We start from the raw sequence: 18,452 nt of genomic DNA, 5'->3' as shown, positions 1-18,452 counted from the left end.
TTTGCTACGAACATACCCATAAAAGCCTTTTTTGTTGCTTTTAACCTCTCTAGCAAGCCTGAGTTCATTCTGTGCTTTAGCTTTTCTGACTTTGTGTCTACACGTGCTGGTTATTTGTTTGAATTCCTCTTTGGTGGTTTCCCCCAAAGACATTCTTCAAGTGAAGAATTATATGCTCTTATGAAGAATGGAAGATGGCAGGATTCCCAAAAGATGTGTTCTACAGTGAGTTGGCTTCAGGCAGCAGGCCCCTTGGCAGACCAACTCTCTATTACAAAGTTGCCTGCAAATGTAACAATGAAGGCTGGCAGTGTTAAACCCACTGTGTGGGAATCCCTTGCAGACAGTCATTCAGGTCATGCATCCACAGCAATGACTAGAGGAGGAATGACCACTGAAGGAGCATAGAAAGAAGAAGTGCCATGGTATAGCTGCATCAGTACAACCTGATGCCCCAGCAGCAACAAGATATATGTATCAGATTCTGCATCCACTGCAGGCATTGTAATGCTTTGGCTTCACAGCGCAAGGCACACTCTTTAATTGTCTTCTGAGACAGATGGGTGTCAACAGCAAAATGAAGCTGGATAACCCCAGCATAAAGGGATGAAATATGACTTTGGTGAGCACTGCAGACGTTAGCCGCTTTGAGACTCCTTAGGGTAGTGATAAAGCAGGATACCACATCCAAACTTTTCTTTCTTTCTTCTTCTTCTTCTTCTTCTTCTTCCTCTTCTTCTTCTTCTTCCTCCTCCTCTTCCTCTTCCTCTTCCTCTTCCTCTTCCTCTTCCTCTTCCTCTTCCTCTTCTTCCTCTTCTTCCAACAGATCAGGTTAACTTTGGGTGCCATTAGATTTTATGTGGGAGGACCAAGTGTGATTCCTGCTGATTCCCAGTAAACTTACTAGGCCAGACATGGGGAGGGGGGAAGGGAGGGGAAGCTCACATCATAAATACTGTTACTCGTGAAATTGGCATTTTAAAAAGCTTTAAAAAGGAGGATAAGTAATTGCTTAATCATAATTACTATGTTTCACAAATGTTTATGAAATTGGTAGTTGATGAGTACATGGAGGAGGTGACCTCTTGTGTGCCAGATCCAAATCTGTTCTTGTATTGCGCTGGGTGGAGAACATGGCATGCTCGGCTTGCACAATGTAGATCTCACTGCATATTCAAGTCTGCAAATATTTCTTTTCCTTTGCAGTTATGATGAAATGGCTAAATACGACCTTCCAGCTTCTATAAATTTTATCCTGAGCAAAACCAGACAGGAGAAAATATTTTATGTTGGTCATTCCCAGGGCACCACAATGGGTAGGTTAGAAGGCTTCCTAAACACACGGTGGCCATTGTAATAGCTACACATTTATTTCTATGGTTGGTGTTGTATATTAATTTCAATACAGATCTTGTTTATGGTACAGAGATTTCACTTGGAGCCTATGGAAACCTATGGAGAAGCATCATGAATAACAATCTCTGTGTAGGTTTCCTACATATTCCTATTTAGTAATGTTTCCCATAAAAGTAATGTTTCAAAGCTGCTATGGACTGACAAAAAGTGGTATATGGAGTATAATAATCCCTACAAACCTTAACTGTGTTTTTTGTTTGCTTTGGTTTATCTGAGCCAACAGAGTTTGCTTTGGTTTACCTGAGTTTCCCAGTCTGGGTGTAACAGGAAGCTGTAGCTTAACAACCCCTGGAAGTATTGCATTAAGACCCCCAAGAGAAGGGGAGAAAAGTGTAGGCTAAGTGTGGGTACCTTGTTTGAAGGGTCCAGGAGGTTGAAGTCCATGGGGGACTGATGGGCCAATACACTTCTCCCAAGCCTGTGCTGGGTTGTGGAACCCAGTCCATGTCAGGGGTGACTCAGCACAAGATCCACACGACCAGGTTCCTGTCAGATAGCGGGCAGGCTGCCTTTATGCTGGATACTTGCCCAGTGCCTTGGCCATACCTACTCTTTCCTATAATCAATAAAGTTGTGGTTTAATTCAACCCAGTACCAGTCTTGGTGTCCATTCTTTAGGCACTCCCTGTACTGGCCATGGCCATCATGTGCCTGTGATGGCAAACACTTCTTCACAGGCCTTACAATACTGTGGACTTTACTGTTTTTGTGAGCTAATTTTGTATTCTTCAGTATTTATCAAGACTACATTGGTTGTTATATTCATTTTTCTTCTATTTCTGTTTCTATCTTCCATCGTGTTTCATAGCATTCATTGCATTTTCAACCATGCCACAACTCGCCCAGAAGATAAAAATATTCTTTGGATTGGCACCACTAGTCACCGTGAATTATTTTCCCAACCCGATAGCAACTAAGCTTCTTCAGATTTCTGACAACATGATCAAAGTATGCATTTTGTACCCATCATTTGACCTGAGACCATTTGTCATTCTCATAGACACCTAAACTAGCTAATGCTGCAACTTGGTATCAGGGTGTTGTATTAACTACTCTGTACCCAGGACGACCAGTATTTTGTAGTAAAAAATGAGGTGCCCATTTTTCCATCTTGCTGTGTCCTGGGTGCCAGCAGAAAGTATCTGCTGTGGGTAACGAACAAAGGGGTGCTGGTATAAGAACAACCCTCATACCTATGTTTGCATTCAGGGCCCATATTAAAGGGTACAGGTAACTCCACATTTATGCATGCTCTATTTGAGTGTGGCCATGCACCCAAGGAACCCGCAAGTGGATCTCAGAAATGGGGAGCACCCAGAGAGTCCTCCTGGCTTGCGAGTAGACCCTTCCCAGCGCCTGAAGAGGATATCCTCTTCAGGCTCTGGGGAGGGTCTCCTTGAGAGCAGGAGGCCTCCCTGCTTAGCAGCTGGTGTGTGGAGTAGCTCAGCAGCATACAGGCTGATGTGGGAGTCATAAAGCCATGGCAGAGGCTTGTAGTACTGCAGGGTGCCCCCTGACCTCGGCTGACTGCTGCTCACTCTGTGCCTTACAATGTATTAGAATGTATTGACCTTATATGGTGATGGGCGTAGCAAAAGCCATGACCAGATGAAGTAACGTGAGACACTGGCAAACAGCCATGCAGCGAGGCAGAACAAAGGAGAATAAAATTGGGGAAGGGCGGATGAGGAAGCTGCTCCTACCATCCTGAAAATATAGCTGGCTCTCTGTGTCTTTTTTCTGTTCTACGCACCATCTCATGACGGCTGGACTCCCGTCAGGCTGACAGGCTAACAGGCAGGGAAGGTTCTTCCCCATGCTCAGCTGATTTGATACAGATGACTCCCCATTTTACACAATTTCACTGATGTGTGTGGGGGTGCATAATGTAACCCCCTCATAAATAGAGAGTCACCTGTACAAGCTTACAGTTCCTGCTGATGGGGAAGATCCATGAGGATCTTGACAGTATGGTGGCATTTAACCCTTTTTTCTGGACTCAAAAATACTTGCTGATCATGTTGGAGCCTGTTTGGTTGGGGTCCTGAGTTGGCCAGTGCTCCCCTCCTCCTGCTTTGAGCTCAGTGACCCATTCCACAACATTGTAACACAGTCAGTTTTATACCCAGATTAGAGTCCTGTTGGTGGGAGGATTGAGAATGAGAAATTTTGGGTTGTTTAAAGCCACCTGGTGGCTCAGGGGATATTTGATCACCTTGGGGGCTTTATGATTCACAGCTCACCCTTGGCTGTGATACGGAGGATGGGGGGGCATACTTTCCTCTACCCATTTACTGACTACCACTGGGTCCGAGGCGATGACCTCAGGGGAGCCCACTCCCACAAGGACCCTTCAATGTCTCACAAGCACCACACTCCACCCCAAACCCCAATAAAGTGCCTTTTCCCCTTCTTTTCCACGAGCGAAATAAGCTCACATATATTTCTGTAGTAGACCGTGTGTGTTTCTGTATCCCCGTTTATTCCTATGGCCACGCTTTAGCCAATCAGAACAATGCGTTCCCTTTGCAGGGCTAGCTCAGCTAGCTCTTGCACGCCTCATTTTAACCCCTTGACAAGTCGATGATAGCCCCCCCCCCACGAGAACAATGGAACCGAAACCAGCGACCTCGTGAAACTGTCAAAATCTTGCTACAATGTATCTATTTCATTTCCTCTTTTGATCTTCAATACACACTTGACCGGCAAAGGACTGAAACATTTGGAAATTAATATAAAATCAACCATAACTCCGATTTCCTCGATCCTGGTGCCGTTCAACTCAGTTCCCTCTGGACTCCATAATGCTACCCCTACCTCCATAATCCCCTAAGTGGCAAGTCACGTACTCAGGAAGACTCTAATCCTGTCAGATCGTTCTGCCAAGCCCTTCCTCCGGGCAATGCCAGGTGGCAGACGGTGCATATCTGGACTATTGTTTTATCATCACCGGTACTCAGGAAGTGTTTGTCTATGCATATCTCTCACTCTGCATACTTCCCCCTCCCTTCCCTGAAATGCTAATACGTGTAACCCCACCTTTCTGTAATATATTCATGATGTAATCTGTGAAACCCAACCTTCCCATAATGTATTCATGACGTTTCTTGCACTGTATTCTGGGACTTGGAGGGAACTTTTAAAAGTTGATGTCACCCCATTCTCGGGGTTCAATCTGGTCTTGAACCTGTTGCGCAATAAACCTTGGATCTCCGCATCTTGCTCCTGTCTCCGGCTGAGCTCATTTTCTTCCGCTAGGACCCACGGACTTAGTCCGACGAACTGGGTGGCTGAGCAGTCTCACACCCGGAATTTACCGTAACAGCTGTTATTGCTACACTACTTCTACCCTTGGCAAAAGCAGACTGAATGCTCCGTTCAGATTCTTTGGAAGGGCGCCAGTTGCACATTGCATACATGCCAAGATGCACTTTAACTCTTAGACAGCTGTAATTAATTTCTATGCTGCCCTTCAGGTAGAGAAAAGGGTGGTTTACAATATAAAACCACAAAAATACATACCATAATAACAAACAAAAACAAAACACCATTTAAAAGGCCATAGATTATTTAAGGGGTATTCTGGCACCAACAAGCCAACCCACATATATGATACATCCGGAATCAATAAAGTTTTGGCCAATTTCTAAAATCCCATAATTTTGTCTTGTCCAGTTTGTTCCCTTTTGGGGCTGAGGCCTTGCTTGGTGATGGTGGTGGGGTCACCGTCAGTGGGCAATATTTTTTGTGGTATTTTGTTGCTACTTGATATTACTTGATATTATTAGATATTAGATATTACTTGATATTATTAGGCGTACCTCTAGGAAAACAGGCTTGAATAACAAAATGACCTATGTACTCATGTTTTTCTTTTGGCAGGGAATATTTGGAACTAAGCAGTTGTTACCTCAAAGCAACACACATGGCTACTCATGTGTGTAACCGTTTCTTAATTGATTATCTCTGTAGCAGTCTTATGTGCCTATCAACTGGCTTTAATATGAAAAACCTAAATGTGGCAAGATTTCTGACTACTTAATAGGAGGTAGAGAGTGTGATCTAAAGAAAATAAGTGTGTGGAGGCATCTCTGAAATGATAGCCACTACAACACCCGTAACTTAATTACTCCAGGACAAAATGAGCTTGAGCCAGCTCCCAGATGACTGCTTTATTGAGCAGTACTGCTGCTTTATTGTACTGTACTGCTCAGGAATTTGAAGAAACTAATTTAAAAATGTGATTTTCAAATGGATAGTGTAATTTGTGATTGCGGGGAGTGTACACACAGACACTAAACTAGGGCTACCTACTGAAGTCGGGCAGGGCGTGAACTGGCCCAAATTATTTGCTTGGATGGGGGAGGAATGTTTGATTTGGTTTAAATTGGGCTGCCTTCTTGATTCAAGCTGGTGCCCTGCATCCAAACTAAGATGAAGATATATCAACCTCAGGAGTCCTCATACCTTCTGATTGGCAAGTCCTAGGCTCAGTGGTTTAACCCACAGCGCCACCGGTGTCCAAATCAGCATAGTTTGGGCAAAGTCAGCCATTTGAAAATGGCACCTGCATTCAAACATTGATGAAGACCCCCCCACCCCCACATGGGAATCCTTATGCCAAGTTGGCAACAATATCTCTAGAGGTGACCAAACCTGTGACCAAAAAATTGGTTTTTCTCCGTAGAGGGTCTGTGTATGATGACTATAAATTAAAAGATAGATTCGTTGATGGTGTCTCATTCGCTGGGTGCAACTTGCAAGGGAAGGGTAGTCTTCGCTACAACTTGTGGTTTTGATTTATACATTTGCTCCTTTGGGATTTTTGTTTTGTCCCTAGTTGGGGGTCGCAATGCTTCCCCGGCAGGTGTCTTAGCTTTGCTGAGATCCATTAATGTGCAGAGGGGCCATTAAGAGTTACAAGAAGGCTGTGACATCCTTGCCACAATGATGCAACATGTCTATAGCTAAGAGCATTCCTGAGTTCATAGTTCCTGATTAGTCCTGGAGTGCCCCTTAACTATGCTTGGTAACACAATTGGACATGACATTGGAGCAGGGTGGGGTGAATTCATGTCACACAGGAGGAATATACACAATGCAGTAGTCCACTGCAGCAATGGATCTTATTTATCATGTCTGAATTGGTCCTAGTTGTACTATATAATGAAAAGTATTATAGTTAGGGCTATAATCCTGTGCATAGTTACCTGGAAGTAAGCCTGGCTGAACACAGTACACTTTACTTCTTAGTAAATGTGCATAGAATTGCACTGTAAGTATTTTGGAATGTACAAATTAAAAATGAATTTCCCTCTTGTTTGGTAACACAATATTGGGACTGGCAACTAGTTTAGAGTGTTAAGCTGATATCCATAAAGAGGTTCATGTAACTTCTACTTAAACAAGGATTCTTGCATGATATCCAGATTATGAGCTCTGGTGCACTGCTTTTGTTCAAACAAACCAAATGGAAGTGAAGTGGCTGTTGCACCCTTGTGATAAATTCGGCTAAGCGTTTTGCTCTTTCATACAGAGTTGAATCGAAGTATACGTATCTCACTGGCCAGCTGGGTCATCGGTTCAAAACATACTTCACTGGAGTCAGGTAGAATATTTAACAAATGTATTTAACAAATATATTTTGCTTTTATGCTAAAGGATTTAAAGCCAAATAAGATTTTTGTGTTTTTAAAGTAATCAAACAGTGGTATTTCACCAGCAACAGATATAATCATTCCCCCAGTGGATTTGTTCTTTTAATTGAAAATATATTTCCTCTGTATGTAGATGAACAAATATTAATTTTCTGTGGTATTTTGTTGACATGTGTTTTATTAAATAACCCAGGTGCTGTGAGTGCAACTGCAACCTTTGCCAACCTGCTTGGACTACAACTCCCATCAGCCAGGCCACGCTGGCTGGGGTTGATGAGAATTGTAGTCCAGAACATCTGGAGGACTCCAGGCTAGTGAAGGCTATGTGTTGTAGCATAAGGCAGGCCAAGAAGGGCTATGATTTGGGAGTACATGGTCTTGAATGTAGTCACTGGTAACGTCTGCATGGCCCTGTGAAAAGAACAGGGTTGGGGAATCCTTTTGACACCACAGGGCAGTTTTTTATCAGGATTAGTTTCATCCTGGTGGAGTACAGGATCAGGTTTAAGGTGCTAATTTTAACCTTTAAAGCCCTATACGGCCTAGGACCCTTGTACCTACGGAACCACCTCTCCTGGTATGTCCCACAGAGGACCTTACGGTCTTCAAACAAAAGCATCCTGGAGGTCCCAGGCCACAGAGAGGGTAGGCTGGCCTCAACCACGGCAAGGGCTTTTTAGGCTGTGGCTCCGATCTGGTGGAACGTTCTGTCACAAGAGACTAGGGCCCTGCGGGACTTGACAGCTTTCCACAGGGCCTGCAAGACAGAGCTGTTCCACCAGGCCTTTGGCCAAGGCACAGCCTGACCCCCTCCTTTGGTAATTCTTCACAGAACTCTAGCCCAATGGTTGCCATCAATTTGATTTGAACTGATTTTATAATGAATTGATTTTAGAATGCTGTATTACTTTACTGTTGTTAGCTTCAGCTGGGGAGGGCGGGATATAAATAAAATATTATTATTATTATCATATGCCACATTTAGAAGAAGAAGAAGAAGAGTTTGGATTTCATATCCCGCCTTTCACTCCCTTTAAGGAGTCTCAAAGTGGCTAACATTCTCCTTTCCCTTCCTCCCCCACAACAAACACTCTGTGAGGTGAGTGGGGCTGAGAGACTTCAAAGAAGTGTGACTGGCTCAAGGTCACCCAGCAGCTGCATGTGGAGGAGCGAACCCGGTTCCCCAGATTATGAGACTACCACTCTTAACCACTACACCACACTGGCAGGGTGGGGCCGCCTACCTGTCAATTACCTGATGTAACAATGGAGGATTTCAAAGCATGTTGCAAGTTGCAGCAAGTCCCTCCCTTTAGTGTTAGTTGGGGATTCTGATGCAAACCTCTTGCTGATTTGTTTTCCCAAGTCTTTCAATGAAAACGCCTCTCTGAGCTGCAATCCCAGCTGGATAGTAGGTGGGAGTCTCTGGAGAAAGTGTGTGGGCCAACCTGGGTCCCCTGGCAGAATAAGATTGTCTTGTGGAGTGAAAGACCCTGATCTCTGCAGTATATTTCACTTCTGCACAAGGGGTTACCCGAGCTACTTATCCACGTAATCTAGCTGCCGGGAGCAGAAAGGAAAATTCAGATTACATGACAAAAGAAATTTGCAGCCCATAAGTTAAATGAGAATTACTTCCAAGTAAGTGTAAATTAGACAACTCCTAAGTGGCAGTACACCTCTCCATCATTCTCACTATAGCAAGTCAGTTAAGAATGAATAGTCTAGAAAACTGCAAAAGCTGAAATGATACCAGTGGCTTTTCAATGGCTTTGCGTATCTTTCTTTGGATGTTTACAACATTGTTCTGCTCCCGAAAGGGAGGAGGTTAAACATTATTGCATAGCCTGAGTTACAGCATGACTATTGATTCATTCACTAATCCCTGTTTATGCCCGGGGATATTCTAGATCCACTTCAGTTGGGATTTAGGCCCAGTTTTGGCACTGTGGCACGCGGGTGGCACTGTGGGTAAAAGCCTCAGCGCCTAGGGCTTGCCAATCGAAAGGTCGGCGGTTCGAATCCCCGCGGCGGGGTGCGCTCCCGTTGCTCGGTCCCAGCGCCTGCCAACCTAGCAGTTCGAAAGCACCCTCGGGTGCAAGTAGATAAATAGGGACCGCTTACTGGCGGGAAGGTAAATGGCGTTTCCGTGTGCTGCGCTGGCTCGCCAGATGCAGCTTTGTCATGCTGGCCACGTGACCCGGAAGTGTCTCCGGACAGCGCTGGCCCTCGGCCTCTTAAGTGAGATGGGCGCACAACCCTAGAGTCTGTCAAGACTGGCCCGTAATGAACCTCATTAAAAGGTTCTTTAATTCCTCCTCACTTTCTGCCATCAAGATTGTGTCATCAGCATATCTGAGGTTGTTGATATTTCTTCTGGCAATCTTAATTCCAGTTTGGGATTCATCCAGTCCAGCCTTTCGCATGATGAATTCTGCATATAAGTTAAATAAGCAGGGAGACAATATATATGTGTTTGTGTGCGCGCGTGCGAGAGCACGTGCACATTTGTTTTGACCAGGAAGTTTTTGCAGAGTCCTAACTTATAAAGTATTTTTTAAGTATTTGTTATTTCCCCCTCTCTTTTAGGAAACAGCACCTTCCTATGATATTAAACAAATGACTATTCCAACAGCTCTCTGGAATGGTGGAAACGACTGGGATTCAACTCCAAAGGATTTTGCCCTGCTGCTGCCTCAGGTCTCAAACCTAGTTTACCACAAGTTTATTCCTGACTGGTCACACCTGGATTTCATCTTGGGCTTTGATGCCCCACAGCGCATGTATAAAGAGATAGTTGAGCTTATGCAGAATTATCAGTGAGTTTGTGATCCTGAAATAGTCCTTCAAGAAATCAGCACGACAACAACAACTACAAACACTACAAAAAAAAATCACCTTGGAAAGAAATCCCTGTTTGTTCACACAAAATAATTCCTTTGAAAATAATATTTTTGAACTGCTTATCATTATTTATATCCATGCATTTTTAATGGTGGTGTTGAGACATAACTCAAGTGACTTCTCCTCACAGTACAGTAGTACCTTGGTTCTCGAATTTAATCCATTCTCGGAATCCGTTCAATTCCTGGAACAGTTCGAAAACCAAGGTGCGGCTTCCAATTGGCTGCAGGAGCTTCTTGCACTCAATCGGAATCTACGGACTCAACGACAGATCTTAGGCTTCGAAAAAACGTTCGCAAACCAGAACACTCACTTCTGGGTTTGCAATGTTTGGGGGCTGATTTGTTTGACAATAAAGGTGTTTGACAACCGAGGTACCACTGTAGTCATGAAGAAAGGACCTATGATCTTCCCAAACTCTGTTATGCAGTGCAGTGTGAGGTGGAGACAAGTTCTTTGCTAACATCTGTGGAATTGACAATATGGAAACATGATTTTGATCGTACTAAACTAAGTTTTATTCAGAGTAGATCTATTGAAATTAATTACCATGACTAAATTGAATGCCACCCCACTGCCCATAACACAGTTAGGAAGACCAGCTCTACATTCAAGTGTTCCAAATCACTCAATCTGCATCATGAAAGCAACCTGGCATGTCACAGATACTGAAAGACTGAACTGAAAGTTATTGGAAATAATTTTTGAAATATGCACTGATATCAGTCCCTACTTGTTGGAATGCAGGTTTTGTGCATGTATTAGAATGCTGCCCTCTATGGTAGAACACCTGCTTCACACCTAGAAGGCTCCATGTTCTGCCTGTAGTATCTCCAGGTGGGATCAGGAAAGAGCCCATTGTGAAGCCCTGGAGGACATCTGCCAGTCAGTGCAGAGTAGTGGTGGGGAAGTGGATGTGATCAGGAGGCTTGGGCCTTATCTTCCCCAACTGTCAATCACCTGACGTCACAATCATGTGAGGTGATTGTCATGTAATATTCTCAAGACTGAATTGGTGTGAATAGTTTTCCTTTACTTGTACAGTGGTACCTCGGGTTAAGAACGTAATTAGTTCTGGAGGTCCGTTCTTAACCTGAAACTGTTCTTAACCTGAAGCACCACTTTAGATAATGGGCCTCCTGCTGCCACTGCACCGCTGCCAGACGATTTCTGTTCTCATCCTGAAGCAAAGTTCTTAACCCGAGGTACTATTTCTGGGTTAGCGGAGCCTGTAACCTGAAGCATATGTCACCCAAGGTACCACTGTATGAGCTTTACAATGCGTTTTCCTAAAACATTTTTTGATGTGTCTAGATCCAGCCAAGGAATAGGAGGAGAGGTCTTGTTGTGAATTAGTAACTGTTAATAAACATGAAGTAGGAAGTAGAAATAAATGGACAGTCCTCCCAATGGAGGGATATAGATAGTGGTTCCCCTCACTCCAGGTTTGATATTGACCCAGTGTATCGCAGCTGTGAAAAAGGTGAATTCCATATTAGGGATCATTAGGAAAGGGTTGAAGATAAAACTGCCAGTATCATAATGGCATCCTGATCAAGAGAAGATATTGAGGTGCTAGACCAGTGTTTGGAGGCAGTAACAGGCTGGATGTGTTTTTAAAAATTAAACTTTACCCTTTGTGAATAAAGAATATCTGTGCTCACTTCTTCTTATGCATTTTTTGGGATAAGCAAAACTAACTTAGAGAGATTTCCCTGCCTGCTGGTGAAAATTTACAAATTTGTAAGAACTGCCTTTTGTATTTAACAAGAAAATAGGGGATATTGGTCATTAAAGTGTCTAAGGCAGAGTGAACAACCTGATTTATGGTTGGCAATAAAGATTAAATGGATGAGGGAACTCCCTGTGTGAGAATTCTCTATTCCTTTTTTTGCTTCTTATAACAGATCTTTTCTTGGAGGCAGCCATTTGAAGTGAGTCTGGTCACTTGTAGAGTGGCAACATCAGTGCTGATGGTTTTCAGCTCACGGTCAATTATGACCATCTTCTGTGAGTCGCTGACCTGCAACAGGTCAGTGGACAAGCCAGGACATGTGGTCCTGATGTTCCTGCTTGCCAGGCTCAAGGGGTTTGTTTCATTTCTATTTTGCCTGTGCAGAAGTTCAGTCTGCATGTTGAGTGATACTGTGAGCTGCAAGTAACTTCTTAAAAACTTCTTATGTGCTTCATGTTCTCTACTCTAGAAAGTGCAAAAATGAAGTACCATTCCTACCATATAGGCGAAAAGTGAAACGGGCAACCTGCAAGGTGAATTTTGAGGTGGTGAGGATAAGCCCCTCGCAGGTGGGATCAGGAAAGAGCCCATTGTGAAGCCCTGGAGAACATCTGCCAGTCTGTGCAGAGCAGTGGTGGGGAAGTGGATGTGAACAGGAGGCTCAGGCCTTATCTTCCCCAACTGTCAATCACCTGACATCACAATCCTGTGAGGTGATCCAGCTGATTGTCATGGCTTGCAAAGCTCCGTGTGTAGCAATATGTGTGTACCAATTCCAGCAATCGGCTGATAGCGAGGCTTTCCAAAGAGTGCCAATCTCTGCTAATATCTTTGTTCTAGCAATGTCTGTACCTGTGTACATCTTCGGGCGTTAACTTTATTGGAGTAATATTTTCAAGACTGAAATGTTGTGAATAGTTTTCCTTTACTTGTTCTGCAGAACTAACTTATGGGAAGCCACTTTTTGTAACTTCACAGCTCTACATGTTTGCAACTTGTACTTTGTTCTTTAAAGGCATACCTGCACTTGATGAACTATTTTAATGAAGCTTCTCAAAAACATGATTTGAATGGTATTGAACTAAGTTTTACAAAGAGTAGAAGTATTGAAATTAATTACCATGACTAAATTGAATGCTACCCACTCTAGATTCAGAGTATCCCAGAACAATAAAGCTGAAATCTGAAAGCAACCGGATGTGTCACACTGACTTAAAAGCTTGCACCTTCAGATGAAACACAATTGTAAATGAGTTTCAATACCTGCATTGATATCTGTTCCTACTTGTTGGACTGCAAGTTCTGAGCATGTATTAGACTACTGTCCTCGGTGGACCTTAGCTCAGTAGTAGAGCACTTGCTTCACCCCAAGGAGGTTCCATGTTCTGCCTGTAGTATCTCCAGGGAGGCGCAGGAAAGAGACACTTTGGAAACCCTGGAGAACTGCTGCCAGTCAGCCTAGAAGGCCGTGAAGGTCCTGTGTGAGTGTCTGGAGGTGGTTGGAGGATGGATGGTGGCTAACAGATTGAGGCTGAATCCTGACAAGACAGATGTACTGTTTTCGGGGGACATGGGGCGGGCTGGTGTGGAGGACTCCCTGGTCCTGAATGGGGTAACTGTGCCCCTGAAGGACCAGGTGTGCGTTGCAAGGATTTTAAGGTACCAGTGACCAACTCAAATAGTGTCCAAGGATTGACAGACGCAGCAGTGGAGAAAAAGAAAGTGATGTTTATTGCTGAGCAATAATTGACCCAGTGGAATCCTTCACAAAAGACTGGGCTCTAGCGCCCATAGGCTTTATACCTGAGTGCATACATCATAGATCATGACATAATCGGATACAATCGCAAACGGCAGCAAAAATAAACGAATGAGCGCATTCAAGCTTTGCTCCCTGATCATGTAAAGAGTTCCCTCCCAACTTCTGCTTTTACAGTCTGAACATGCAGTTTTAACCTTTCCCCCAGATTTATGGCAAGAAATAGAAACTTAAGGCAAAAAGGGAACTTCGGCTGTTGCTATACTGCTGCTATACCATCTGCTATACTGGGACATACTGGGGTTAGCATCGGTTAGCATCATCCTGTTTAGCTGCTCAGGACCCTGTCTGGTACAGGGGGGAAGTGCCAGCACATCAGATTTATTGCTCCCCCCCTTTTTGTTCAGTGAGACATCGAAGAGAACAAGGGAGGGTACTAGGGCAGAGTTCATTTAGGACCTTTCAGCTCTAAGCAGTTTGCTATAAGCTAAGCAAAAGCTTTCACGATTCAAACATGGTTTATATAAAATCATCATAGAAATATCTGGTTATATATGTATATATGGATAACTGATAACTGATTATATGGATAACTGATTATATGAAAAGCATAAGGGTAAAATTCCTCCAGGTCCTGCTTCAGTGAAGCCTGGGAGTCATTTTGGACTCACAGCTGTGCATGGAGGCGCAGGTCAATTCTGTGTCCAAGGCAGCTGTCTACTAGCTCCATCCAGTATGCAGGATGAGACCCTATCTGCCCACAGACTGTCTCACCAGAGTGGTGCATGCTCTAGTTATCTCCCTCTTGGACTAATGCAATGCACTCTACGTGGGGCTACCTTTGAAGGTGACCCAGAAACTATAAGCAATCCAGAATGCGGCAGCTAGACTGGTGACTGGGAGTGGCCGCCGGGACCACATAACACCGGTTCTGAGAGATCTGCATTGGCTCCCAGTACGTTTCCGAGCACGATTCAAAGTGTTGGTGTTGACCTTTAAAGCCCTAAATGGCCTTGGCCCAGTATACCTGAAGGAGCGTCTCCACCCTCATCGTTCAGCCCGGACACTGAGGTCCAGAGCCGAGGGCCTTTTGGCAGTTCCCTCACTGCGAAAAGTGAGGTTACAGGGAACCAGACAGAGGGCCTTCTTGACAGTGGCACCAGCCCTTTGGATTGCCCTCCCATCAGATGTCAAGGAAATAAACAACTATCTGACTTTTAGAAGACATCTGAAGGCAGCCGTGTTCAGGGAAGTTTTTAATGTTTGATGTTTTATTGTATTTTTAATATTCTGTTGGAAGCCACCCAGAGGGGCTGGGAAACTCAGCCAGATGGACCGGGTATGAAGAAGAAGAAGAAGAAGAAGAAGAAGAAGAAGAAGAAGAAGAAGAAGAAGAAGAAGAAGAAGAAGAAGTTAGTGCAGTGGTGGGAAGTGGATCTGATCCACAGGCTGGAATCTTATCTCTTCCATCTTTCAATCACCTGATGTCACAATGATGTGAGGTGATCCTTTTTCTGCACATCTGCACATCTTAAGGTATTAACTATATTAGAGTAATGGTCACAAGACTGAAATGGTGTGAATAGGGTTTGTTTGTTTTTTTACTTATACTGCAGAACTAACTTATGGGAAGCCACTTTTTGCAACTTCACAAATCTATATATTTGCATCATGAACTCTGTTCAAATGATTGTACCTGGGTTGTTCTTTTCTTGCATTGATGAACTGAAGTGCATTTTTCCAACTGCTGCACAGAGATGAAATTCACAGCTGAAAATGGGGACCATAAAAGTGAGAATTCTTCATAATCCATGAATAAAATAGCATTTAAAAATGGTTTGGTCTGTGGTTTGATTTTTAAAGGTTTGATTCTAACTACTTAGCTTATGAAACTCTTCCCTTAAATCTATGCACATTTTTTAATCTCCATTGCAATTCATCTTCTGACCTAGTGAGTAAATCACACCATGCCAAAGGCTTCTCGGTAAGCGTATTAGAGTAGGAGGAGTGGTCATCTTGTGGGTTAGTAACTGTTAAGAAACAGGAAGAAAAGAGTAGGGATAAATGGATTCAAAATGATCTCTTCAAAGAGGCAGTGAAATGGTAAAGGCATTTCAATCCAAGCAAGTGTAAACTGATACACACTGGAGCAAATAAAACAAAATCTTAAATTTACATATATATATGCTCAAGGGATCTGGAGTCAAAGAAGTGATCTTGCATGCCATCTGATGGAATCTAGTTAAATTACAGCTTGCAAATTTAATTTCTGAAATTGCAACCCCTGGTCGACAGAAAAAGAAATTATTGTTTAAATTTGTGTTTAGTGCTTATAATGGCAGGGAATAAAGGTGTAGTTACACCAGGGGGAAGAAGGCCATCAAGACAAGAGGAGGGGAAGGATGGGGACAAGAGGAGGGGAAGGATGGGAAGGCCAGCTCTATCTGGTGACAGCAGACAGCATCAACTTGCTTAATATAATAGCTTGTTTCAGAGAGGTATTTGGAGTTAAGCAGAAACTGGCAACATTGCGTGCTGAGGTCCCCCAAAACACCCCTACCCCAATAACTCACACATCACTCATAAATTTTTGTTTAAGGTTTTTGGCATAATTTTGGCCACAACTTTATTAAACATACAAATTGTGAGTGGTTGCTTAGGCATTGGTTATGACTATCTGTCCCCCCCGCCTTGGGGGACAGCACTGACTCCCGGATTCCAGCGACAGCCAGTGTGGAGGAACAAGATCAGGGATAACTGGAGCTGCGGCACAGACCCTCAGCTTCTCCCCGCATGCTCCCAGGGGCTTACGCGGCCCGCACCCAATTCCAGGGGTTTGGACGAGAGGATGGTAAGCCCCTGAATTCCTTTAACGGAATTCCCGTGCAGCAGCAGCAGCATTGGAGGGGCAGGCACAGCCAATCCATACCCCTCCACCAACCAATTTAAACCAATGCCTAACCGCCAACCTTACAAGTTGTGACGATTTGCTATGCAGTAGGCAAAAACCAAATGGCACACACTAATCAGCCAAATGGAAAAATTCCTACCAGGCCCCTCCACCAAGGCGGATGACCCCATGACAGGCATAGCAAGGTCAAAAAGCACAAGCCCAAAAGGGAGGGCGGGCGGGTGATCCGGTTCCGACATTGAAAGAGAAAGCAGCTTGCTGTGAACCTTGTTTAAATAACCTGTTCCCACCCCCAAATTGGCAGCATCAATTTTACCCCAGCAACTCAAACAGCCAATCCTTGCCAGGCCCCTCTATCTTATCCTGCCTGGCAACTACGGGGTGTCTTGCTAGGCCCCATCCGCAACACGTGCTCTCCTTTAGTGAGAACACGCTTTGTTAGATTCAAAAGGCAATAGGAACTTCCCAATCTAGGATCTTTCTAACTAAAGGTTTTGCATATCCTGTTACATTGTCCTTCAAGACAGATGGCTGCTCACAAACCCTTCTCCCAACATGCTGAGCTGGCAATTTTTCTGCCAGTTTCCCACAATACAAGAATGTTGACTTTTCAGGTTTAAATTTTCTGCTGATGAGGGACCTGCTTGTAATGAGCCATTAGGTAGCCTAAATCCCCTGGAATGGGGAAAAAAACCACCCCACTAGGCTTTCACTTTCACCTAGAATGGCATCTCCTGAATTGCAAACTTCTCTGCTTTCCAAATACACACTGGTACATAAGTTAACTTCCATGCATACAAACATCACATTTTATGCACACCAAACCTTTAACCTGACCACTTTAAAAGAAAATGTATATCTCAGATGTCAAAGGCCAGGGCAAAAAGACATGTCTTCACCATATGATGGAAACTATACAAGTAAGATGGCAGATGCACTTTTGTGAGGAATAGAAGCTGCCAGGGAGATTGTCCTCTGCTAGGCACTCACCACCCCGAACCTCTGCTACCAAGCAGGCCCCATCTGCTGAGATTAACATTTGCAAGGATCTGTGATATTTCAGATATTCCGGGGCCTAATTCATTCTGTGCTTTAAACACTAATGTGGGCACCTTGAATTGGGGCCAGATGTCTGTACCCATGTGTTTTAAAACAGGTTGTATACGCAATCTTAGCCAATATCCTGACTGCTTCCTTTTGTAAAGTTGAGGTTTCTGAATCATCTTCAGGTGCAGCCTATGTAGCACAGATTGAAATAATCCAGGATAATCCCTAAACAATAATTCTATTCCTTTCAGGAGACTGCAACTCCATCTTGAACAGTCCATCTTCACACTTTCCAGACTGGAGAACTTGAAACACATAGCACATATGTTCTTTCAGAATTCAGTTTTTTTAAAAATTGATCCACATCCTGCCTGTCACTGTCTCCAAATACTGGTCTAGCACCTCAGCGGGTTCTTGGATTCTCATGCCATTATGATATTGGGAGTTTTATCTACAGCCCCTTTCCTAATGACCCCCAGCATGAAATACACCTTTTCCCCCTTCAAAGCAGCCACACACTGGGTCAACATCTTTAGCAAGCGATCTACTATGACCCCATGATCTCAATCACTGTCAGGACAGACCCCAGGAGCTTATACAGTATATGAAATTAAGATTTCCTGTTTCTTAGCAGTTTCCAATCCACAAGAGGATCTCTTCTCCTACTCCCTGAGTGCTCTGCTTACTTGGGAGACTTTGGTGTGGTTTTTCTGTTTGCTTTTTACTCATCAGGTCAGCGGATGAATTGCGATGGCAAATGAAAAGAGAGCATAGATCCAAGGAAAGAGTTTCGTAAGATTCGTACAACTGTTGAGTTGGAAGGGACCATGGAGTTCTTATCGTAAAACCCAGGAATCTTTTTGCTCAATATAGGGCTCAAAAGCATGCTCCTGAGATTAAGCAGGTTTATCAAGGCTCACTTGCGTGAACTCAGTGGAAATGACTTCTGAGTAGGTTGGAAGTTGAGCAAGGGACAATTCCATCACATCATTACATAAAAACATTTCTTCTCACCACGTGGAT

The 18,452-nt window shown here is 43.8% G+C and overlaps 1 pseudogene; it reads left to right on the top strand.

Annotated features, from left to right (window-relative positions):
• Positions 1-1,138: 1,138 nt before the first annotated feature.
• Positions 1,139-7,075, top strand: LOC128413371 (putative lysosomal acid lipase/cholesteryl ester hydrolase; annotated as a pseudogene).
• Positions 7,076-18,452: the final 11,377 nt, after the last annotated feature.

The sequence above is a fragment of the Podarcis raffonei genome, chromosome 5 (genome assembly GCF_027172205.1).
Source record: "Podarcis raffonei isolate rPodRaf1 chromosome 5, rPodRaf1.pri, whole genome shotgun sequence".
NCBI classification, from domain to species: Eukaryota; Metazoa; Chordata; class Lepidosauria; order Squamata; family Lacertidae; genus Podarcis; species Podarcis raffonei.
The sequence above is the reverse complement of the archived record's forward strand: the minus strand, read 5'-3'. Positions and strand labels throughout refer to the sequence as shown.